At 41.2% G+C, this 9,360-nt stretch overlaps 1 long non-coding RNA gene across 1 annotated transcript; it reads right to left on the bottom strand.

Moving 5' to 3' along the window:
* Window positions 1-356: 356 nt before the first annotated feature.
* LOC120807641 (uncharacterized) lies at window positions 357-8,166 on the bottom strand. Its single transcript, XR_005709857.2, has 2 exons — window positions 8,000-8,166; window positions 357-920 (listed from the first exon to the last, which is right to left on the bottom strand). It is a non-coding gene; the product is annotated as an uncharacterized LOC120807641 (long non-coding RNA).
* Window positions 8,167-9,360: the final 1,194 nt, after the last annotated feature.

Genomic DNA, 9,360 nt, shown 5'->3' with positions numbered 1-9,360 from the left:
TATTTTTTATTTGATTCTCTTCATAATTTCTCAACTTATATAAGTCAAAATGGATTGGATATGTTATTCTGGCTTGAATATTTGAATTTGTTATTTGGATATTATTTTTCAAACTTATACTATTCTAATAAACAAGTTGTAAATAGGCTGTTGTTGGAAATTATAAACAAGTTGTAAATAGGCTGTTGTTGGAAATTATTATTTTTCATATTTGTTCAATTTTAGAGATGCCTCACAGTTAATGTTATGTGGTAACGAGCGGACACTGGAAGCCATTTTGAATCAACAAGTTAAATTGTACAGCATCTTACAAGTGAAACTGTTAACAGTAATGTGTTGTACTTTTTTGTAATTACACCATTTTACATTTCTATTACAATAACGGACTTTATTTCTCTGTCACTGTAAATTTGACAGTATCTTACAGCTGAAACTACTGCCAGTAAATTACTGTAACTTTACAGTAAAAGGTTTTACAGTTCACGTACCATGCTGTGAAAGGATTGGGTCCAGTCTACATTCAGGACATGGTCTCATCCAATTCAATTCAATTCATTTTATTTTGTATAGCCCAAAATCGCAAATTACAAATGTGTCTCAGAGGGCTTTACAATCTGTACACATACGACATCCTCTGTCCCGAAACCCACCATCGCCACAGGAAAAACTCACCAAACAATGAAAAAATCCTTCCAAGAGGGAAAAAAAGGGAAGAAACCATAGGGAGAACGTCAGAGCAGGGATCCCACTCCCGGGATGGACAGACTACAATGGATGCCATGTGTACAGAATGAACAATGTAAAATACATGCAATTCCTATGACAGAAATGATTCAAGTAATTGTGAGTAGTAAGCCAGGCGCACAGCAGGACCACTGCAGGGACCACCACCATCAGATAGAACCACCATCCACAGAAGCCTGTGGGGAGGAAGAGCACAGAGACTTAAGGAGAGGGTAATGTTGGTTTACGAGTACAGTAATATGATTAATATCTAAAATAATAATGATGATTGCAGCAGCAGGCGTCAGCACGGCCACGGCAGGTGTCAGGACCAGGGTCCAGAAGGAACTACAATCTATGGAGACCTGCTAGGGGAGAAAGCACAAAAAACTCCCGGAAAGAAGCTGAATTAGTCATGTGCATTAATAAAATGTGAATTATTGTAGAACGAGAGCGTGAGAGAGGAGCTCAGTGTGTCCTAAGAAGTCCCCCAGCAGTCTAAGCCTATAGCAGCTTAACTAAGGGCTGGTCCGGGCTAACTTGAGCCAGCCCTAACTATAAGCAAAATAAAAGAGGAAAGTTTTAAGCTTTACTTTAAAAGAGCTGACCGAATCTGCCCCCCGGACTGAAAGTGGAAGCTGGTTCCACAAAACAGGAGCTTGATAACTGAAGGCTCTGGCCCCCAGCCTACTTTTTAAAACCATAGGAACAACACGTAACCCAGCATGTATTGAGCGCAGCTGCCTTGTAGGGCAATAAGGTGTTACAAGCTCTTGAAGATACGACGGTGCCTCACCAGCAAGTGCCTTGTAGGTGAGGAGAAGTACATTTTAAAATATATTCTTGATTTAACAGGGAGCCAGTGCAGAGAAGTTAATACAGGAGTAATATGATCCCTTTTCTTAGTTCTTGTTAATACACGTGCTGCAGCATTCTGAATCAACTGGAGAGGCTTAAGGGATTTACAAGAGTAGCCGGATAACAAAGAATTACAGTAGTCCAGTCTTGAAGTGACAAATGCATGAACTAATTTTTCTGCATTACTTTGAGACAGGAAGTTTATGCATTGTTTCCTGATAAGATCGCCCAAAGAAAGCATATAGAGGGTAAATAAAACCGGTCCAAGTACAGAACCTTGTGGGACTCCGTGACCAACATTGGTGGTCTTCGAGGATGTTCTAGTCTCTGCAACAGGATACAATGGTCTATGGTATCAAATGCGGCACTGAGGTCCAGCAAGAAGTCCTTGGTCCGATGCAAGTAGAAGATCATTCCTAATTTTCACCAGTGCTGTCTCTGTGCTATGATGCACTCAAAATCCCATATAATTGATTTGCGACGGATTTCTCAAGGATCTTCAAGAGAAAGGGAATATTAGAGATAGATCTATGGTTAGCCAACACCTCTGGAGCAAGAGTAGGTTTCTTAATATAGGTTTAATTAATTACCATGGACTGTGGTACATGTCCTGTCAACAAAGACTGATTCATAATATCTAGTAAAGATGTGCTAACTAAAGGAAAAACTTCCTTTAGCAGCTTAGACGGAATCGGATCCAAGAGACAAGTAGAAGATTTAGACTTTGAAATGATAGAAGTCAGTTGATCAAGGTTGATGGAAGAGAAATAAGGCATCCGAGCAGGCATCAGGGCCCACTGCTGCATCCAAGGTTCCTACATCTGAGGACAGATCGACACTGGTTGAAGGCAGGAGACCATCAATTTTCTCTTTGATAGTCAGAATCTTATCATTGAAGAAGTTCATGAAGTCGTTACTAGTGAGGTCCAAAGGAATACACGGCTCAACAGAGCTGTGACTCTCTGTCAGTCTGGCTACAGTGCTGAAGAGAAACCTGGAGTTGTTTTTATTTTTCTCTATCAATGATGAGTAATAATCTTGAGTTACAGAGAACCTTCTTATGTTTTAAGGCTGTCTTGCCAAACTAGCCTAGATCCTTCTGATTTGGTGGAACGCCATAACCGTTCAAGTTTCCGCACAGTTTGCTTTACGTTCCGTGTTTAAGGGTTATACCAAGGAGCAAACCTCCTTGTTGCCATTCTCCTTTCCAGAGGAGCAATGGCATCCCGCGCCACTCTCAAAGAGCCTGTAGTAGCATCGACAAAATGATCGATCTGGGATGGACTGAAGTTCGCACAGTAGTCTTCTGATATCTTGAGACAGGACACTGAACTTAGAGCAGAAGGAATGGCTTCTTTAAATGAGGCTACAGCCATAACCGATAAGCATCGACTGTAGAAACCCTTGGCAAGAGGAGGATATTCCGGTAGTAGAAATTCAAAGGTTATCAGACAATTGTCTGACGAGAGGGTTCTGTGGAAAGATTGGAGAATCATGCATATTACTGGTTGAGACATGGCAGCCGAGTTTATCCGCAACCAGCACTGAAGCCGTTTCTGGCCCATTGCCGGCTGCCGAACCTGTGTGGGATCTGGCATTATAGAATTGGGCCTATTCTGGTTGGGACATGGCTGCTGGGTTTACCGACAACCAGCACTGAAACAGGTTCTGGTATTTTAATCCTCGTCAGCAGGGTCATCTTTGTTTACTTATGGCAAACCGGAAGTAAACGAGGGTGACCCCGGAAACGAAACCGACGCTAGTTGTAGTACGAGGAGTCAGAGGCCAAGCTTTTTGCATTGGAAGGAAAACAAAGGCGCAAAATACAGCGGACAACTGTGCAGAGGAATTCCTCCAAGTTTCAAACAGAATGGGGATGAGTGGCAAACAGACCACGTTACACACTGATAGAGTAAGCTAGCTGCAAGGCTAAGCTAGCTGCTAGGCTACCTCCTATGTCAACATCTACCCTGCGCTGCACACTGTCTGAAGAGTACCACCACTGTCAGTCACCCACAGTCTTTCTTGTCTCAGTTTCTACCAGACTGCAACCTCTGGATCTTGGCCGGAGTGAAAGGTTGCTACCAGTGTTGATGTATGAGTTTTAATTATTTTGATTTAATATAATTTGACCCTTTTAACAGTGTGCTTTCTATAAATTCACTAACATGTTGGTCTGTCTTATTTGAGTAATATTAAATAATATTATAACATAGTGTGTAGTGTATATGTGTTATTTTTATCACCAGTGATAAAAACCAGTGCATCACCAGATCATCAACAGTGATCTTGAGTGGCTTGTTTTTGTAAGTAAGTGTTTTTTTGTGACATTAAGAATATATTCAACCCCATTCCGGGCCGACAGAATCGGGACAGTGTATTTGGCCCAATTCTGGGGCGTCATTCATCCCGAGTCTTAGCCGGGTTCGGCAAGCGGACTTGTCCCAACGTCTTTTTTCCGGGGTGCCGAGCTAAACTGGATCTGGGCCAGGTAATTTCGGCTACCTGGGACACAGCGTGTGATGGAAGCAACTTCAAGCTACACAAAAGGATCAGAGTAAAATTGAAAGCTAAAATCTTATAATTTATCTTCAGGAATTAAGAACACACTGGGCAGAGTTAAAGTAAACACAGGCAACTGCCAGGGCTCAACCTGTTGATCACATGGTAGCAGCGTCCTAAAGTATGCACTGCTTTATGATCTAGTTGACTCTAATTGGACCATCATTTTCTAAATGAGCATCATGCTTTATTGAAGAAAACTTGAAACTAGCAATTGAGACCATAAACTCATGTTTACGAGAGGAATAAATCAAGGGATAATTAGGGGAACCAGGCGTCTTTTTTCTAAGCAGTTGCTGCCTGGTTGCCAAAAGAAGTAATGAACGTCTAAAGCAGAGGTCTTCAACAGGGGGTCCGCGGAGGTACTGCAGGGGGGTCGCGAAATCTTTGGTTGATTTTTTTTTTTTTCAACCAATTTTTTTCTCACAAATTTAAATGTCTTCAGCATCAGAATTGTCTTTAAATACACATTAACATGAATCTAACATATTGTAGCGAACGGATAAATTGATGGAGAAGACGTCATATTTCAGTCCGCAAGACACACATTCATCTTCCCACAGCAGCTCTCTCAAGCTGGACACTCACAGCACCTTTTATGTAAATACGGCAGCACAGACACCAGCCAATCAGATCGCGTTCATGCTCACGTCTAAAGAGCGCAAAAATAAAAGATGGCGGACCAAACTCCGTAGAATAGGGGGTCCCTGCTCCATCTCGCCATCAGTTTGGGGGACCTTGGCCTGAAAAACCTTGAAGACCCCTGGTCTAAAGTATACATTTTGCTTCACTTCCGGTTATCCCATTATAAATAATTTTTAACAACAAGGGAAGAGAAAGTAAAGTTTTACATAATATATGGCATTAAATCATCCGTTACGACCAATTTCAACTTTTTTTCACTCATGTGAATGATAACAGCGTCAAATGTGTGTTGATGTCTATGGCTGTGCATATATGTGCCCATGAATACCTCTTTGTCCAAATGATGTAGTACCCAGTGGGTGCCAAGTGTCTGCCCAGTGTTTCAAAAGCCTGGTCAGAGGGCCTCTTAGCCTCATTATGAGCCTGACTGCCATTGTGTTCTGGACACACACACACACACACACACATCATGAACCTATGAACAGATTTTAAATTCAACTCAAATTTAAGAACAGTTCTGAAGTAAGATTCGTCTAATTCTAATTCATATTTCCAACTTAACCCACGTCTTCAAAACAAATCTGCAGTAGATGAGGGCCTAGGTAAAAGAACACCCACTGATCCAGGCACTACACAGCCAGAGAGTCCTGGTCAGGGTGCCAGAGCTCAGGGCATCTCCAGGGAGGTGGCACCCAAACAACCCAGCACAAACACTGCATTTCTTCAGCAGCGAAAGATCCAGCTTAGCAACAGCTTTGTCTCTGTCCTATTAGCCAAACTCAAACAGCACAACACGCACATGCACAGATGCACTGGGAATACACACACATTATCCATAGTCCCAATGATAGGCTTTTCATGTATAAAACAGCACATGGACTCTTGGAGCTGATAAAAGCTGGGAATACCAGGGGGTGTTGCGTAAGACCAGCTATTAAGATGCTGCAGCAGGAGGTGAAAAGAAAAAGATTTCAAGGAATTGATTTTCAGTGAAATGCTTACAACCCCGGGCTTTCCTCATTTCAGTCAGCATAAAGAAAAAGTTGAGAATTCTTTGTAGTTGCTCTCCACCAGGATATTTCTCGTCATTGTGAATCTTGGTGAGCAAGTTCACACTAGAGCCTTACTACTGTGTAAGGCTCTAGGTGTGAACTTGCTCACCAAGATATTAAATGAAAGCCAATGATTAAATGGAAAAAAGTTTTTTGCATCAAAAATATGAATCCCATTTAAAGGTTTCTATTATGTAGTAGCCTGAACTGGAATGGTAAGATGAATATAGTGGAAATTAGTATGATTACAACTTTCCAGTGTGATGGTTGGCTTGATGTTATGGTTCCCTACCAGAAGCCTATGCATTGGGTGATCTGACCATAAGTTGACAGCTCTGGCATTCGAATGTATCTCCACATGTGGCTTGAGTGACCAATAGTGATAGAATCTCAATTTCCAACTGAATATTAAATATTATTTACAACACTTTTTTCCGACAGCGTCGACGACAAGGAGTACTGATCATGTTCTCAAAGCGCCGTATCCTTCCCACTGGTACAGGGAGCCATACACTTTGGTGATCGGAACACCCTAAAAGTTAATACCAGGTCAGTGACGGGACTATACATCTGAATGTTTGTTTGTTTGCTGTGTACATGTTGCTCTGTACTTCATCTGCACATTGTTTATGTCCATGAGTTCACTCTTACTCTTCCTCTCCCCTAACCCTTGCCCACCTCCATCTTTGTGACCTTGCTTTTTTCTGCCAACCTTTTTACTGTTCTGTGTCTCGGATAAAAACACAGAATAACCCAGTATTCACCTGCAGCTTATCTGAGCCTTTGTGGTTTGTGGACAAAGGCCAGATAAAGCAAATATGGCTTTCTTTTGTCCACCATGATCTCGTATAGATATAGAACTTTATGTCATGTGTTTTCATTTCATGAGCAATGGATTTTCTGTGTGTATATGTGTGTCTGTTTTATCTTAGGGGGTAAAATGCTTTCAGTCAAATCTCCGGGGGATTTGTTTGTTTTTATTGAAGTTGTCTGGTAACTGCTGATTTATGGTTGCAGGAAATTAAAGTGATGTTTTAGAGGTAGAAGTTTCGAGTTGACTTTTGTCTGGAATCCGTAGTCTGAGGGGTGATATGTTACCAGTGCAGGTATGCTTTAAGTCAAACAAAAACATTGGATTTTAAATGAAAGATGTGCAAAAATGTAAGAAAAAGTAATAACAATGATTTCTTTTTTTTACCTTAGGAACTTTCCTAGAAAACAGGTCTCTGTTTGAATATTACTCTACTGATACACGCTATAAGTCATTTTGGTATCATTTTAAACATTTTTATAATCAACATAGCTGAGTTGTACATGTCCTGTTAAAACATCGGCAGCGACTGTCTGTTTCTCATCTCAGTTTGAGCGATCCCTCACAGGTTTAGCGCATGCCTTTTGCCTTCTCAATGTTTGTCACCACTGTTATTTGTAGACACTTTCATTCTATGGCCTTTCTTTCGATGTAGTATATTAGTATTGTATTAGTATGTTTATATGAGGCTTGCTGATCTGACATAAAACTGCAGTAAAAAAGCAGAGGGAGGCAAACAAGAGCCCAAAGGTTGACTTTCTGCAGTTGCACTTTGACACTTAGCTTTGACTGCAAAAATGGAAGATTCTCTGAATTTATAATCATTTTCGTGGGCTCTGCTTCAGAAACGCTCCCCGTGGGGCAGGTGGCAAGGCGGAGGACGGAGCTAAGCCAGGTCACATACAGATAGAGGTGCACACGCTCCTAGTGGAATCAAACGTATGGGTGTGTGTGTGTGTGGGAGAAGAATGCTGATAAGAAAACAATCATGGTCTATGTGCAAGCTGCCAATGAAATGGGAATTTACGCTACTCCATTGAGTTCATATATTTGTAAATAAGAAAGCTATACATACAGTAGTCTTAGACATTATGTACAAATATGGCAGGAAGACCATGGCTGTTTGTTCATACACTTGAGGTCGTTAAACCTTAAAATAAAATTAAAGGCATTTTTAACACAAGTACAGGTGCAGGTATAACAAAATTGCGACAATACCCCTGTCTTTACAGTGGTAATTTAAGAAAATACAAAGTAAAGAAGCAAGCAACATAACAAACACACTGAGAGAAAAACAATTCAGAGAATGAGGAAGAGTATGAGAAAGAATGAAGCATGACAATCTGACCTTGGGTCAAGTGCTGTTGCAACTCTCTGCCATGTGATGTTAGTCTTCTCTTTACGACCCTCCATGTGTGCTTGATCATGTAAGCTGGGTCGTCCTCAGTGACCTCCATCACTCGTGACAGAAGACACAACGCTGGCAGGACCACTGAGCAAGACACAAACTTCTCTCCTCCTAGAAGTTCAGACACATTAGTCGGGAACTGGTAAGGCCTACTGTAATTCATAGAAAGTTCACTCACTCACTCACTCACTCACTCACACACACACGCACCCTCTCTCTCGAACTAGAGCGACGCTGAATAAACGCTACATAGTTAGCGTTTAGTTACTAGCTCATTCTACAAATGCACCTCGTCAGAAGAGTAATTTCACAGAAGTACTTGTTTTTTTGTTGGCTCTACCAGAACAGGAAAAGGTGGCTTGTTATTGGTTTCTCTTTGTTTGTGTGTGGTGTGTTGGTCTGCACAAGTTGTGTACCCCTTTGCCCTATTAATGACTTCCTATGTTTAAATGATAAAAGAAGGCCCTCTGCTGGACACTGCTTTTGACAAACTCTGGTTTAACACACATGTACACGTACACACACACACACACACACACACACACACACACAAACATTCGAATAAGTTTGTGAGTAAGGAGTCTGAATGAGCCTGAACCCAAACAGAGCGATCCAATGCGGGAACCAGGTCGGCCACGCAGAGCTGGTCATTTTAATACATCATCCAGCTGCTTCACTCATCACAGAAATGCAATCGAATGGTTCATTCAAATATTGCTATGTTTGTTTGAATGCTGAATTTAGCAACTAAAAACCTTGAAAGATATTTCCCATATATTAGAACTTTGAGTTATTTCTGTTGTTTTGAACATGGTTAATCGGTAAACATGAATCCTACTAATGAAGTAGTAGCCTACAGTACATGTGAATGACGCGACAAGGTATTTTCATAATAACTTAGGCCTCTAGTGAGGCCAATCTTTCACAGTAAGTGAAATTTGTTTGTTACCAACATTAATCTGGCAGCTCTATTCCCTAGTTGAGTAAATAACTCTTTGCTAAAAAAGAACTGTCATTATTCCCTCTGGTAATTCTCAACGGACCACCACTGTGCAGTCCACACTGATGGAAACATAAGGAGCTAGATTACTTTTAGCACATTTTACTTTAAGTAACAGCTTTTTACACCCTGAGCTGAGGTTTCTCTGTATCCCCAGAGCACAAAATGACCCACTGAATGTGTTTATGTGTGTGAGTGGCTTAATTAACATTCCCTTAGTGTTTACATTCAACACAGTGGCTTTCTGTGGGAGCTACTCATTACTCTAATGCTGTCACAGAGGGAATAAATCCTCTCCTTA

The sequence above is a fragment of the Gasterosteus aculeatus genome, chromosome 18, assembly GCF_964276395.1.
Source record: "Gasterosteus aculeatus chromosome 18, fGasAcu3.hap1.1, whole genome shotgun sequence".
NCBI classification, from domain to species: domain Eukaryota; kingdom Metazoa; phylum Chordata; class Actinopteri; order Perciformes; family Gasterosteidae; genus Gasterosteus; species Gasterosteus aculeatus.
The sequence above is the reverse complement of the archived record's forward strand: the minus strand, read 5'-3'. Positions and strand labels throughout refer to the sequence as shown.